This window comes from Penaeus monodon, chromosome 22 (genome assembly GCF_015228065.2).
Source record: "Penaeus monodon isolate SGIC_2016 chromosome 22, NSTDA_Pmon_1, whole genome shotgun sequence".
Lineage (NCBI taxonomy): Eukaryota > Metazoa > Arthropoda > Malacostraca > Decapoda > Penaeidae > Penaeus > Penaeus monodon.
Window position 1 is genome coordinate 3,072,942 of NC_051407.1, and position 492 is coordinate 3,073,433.

The following is a 492-nucleotide window of genomic DNA, read 5'->3' on the forward strand; positions in this document are numbered from 1 at the left end:
GATGTAAAGGCTTTATATAAAAAAAAAGATAATTCGGAATTTGTATGGAGGAAAAATGGTTTAGAAATTTAACGAACAGGCAACGATGGGAGTGGGGATAATAACATAAGGTAATTGAAGAGAAGGCGAAGCGGGGAATGGGAACAAGGTGATGATGATGATAATAACAAGAAAGAATAATAACCGTGATAATGTGTCGGAACGAGGGACAGAACACACAACGGTAAGGATAATAGGAGTAACAAGTGATAATGATTGGGGAAATGAATTGAAAAGGGAGGTTCTGAAAAATTAGCGATGGCGCCAAACAAGATAATCATTAATGGGAACACACAACGGCGGAAATTCATTATAACTGGTTGTGTTTACGGAGCGAGAGCCTATCATGCGCGGCGCCTCACACCATGCACTGTGGCGTCATGCGTGCGAACTGCCCGGGCGCCGAAGCTCCTGGAGGCACAATGAGGGAGTTGTGAGGTGATTCGTCTGAGG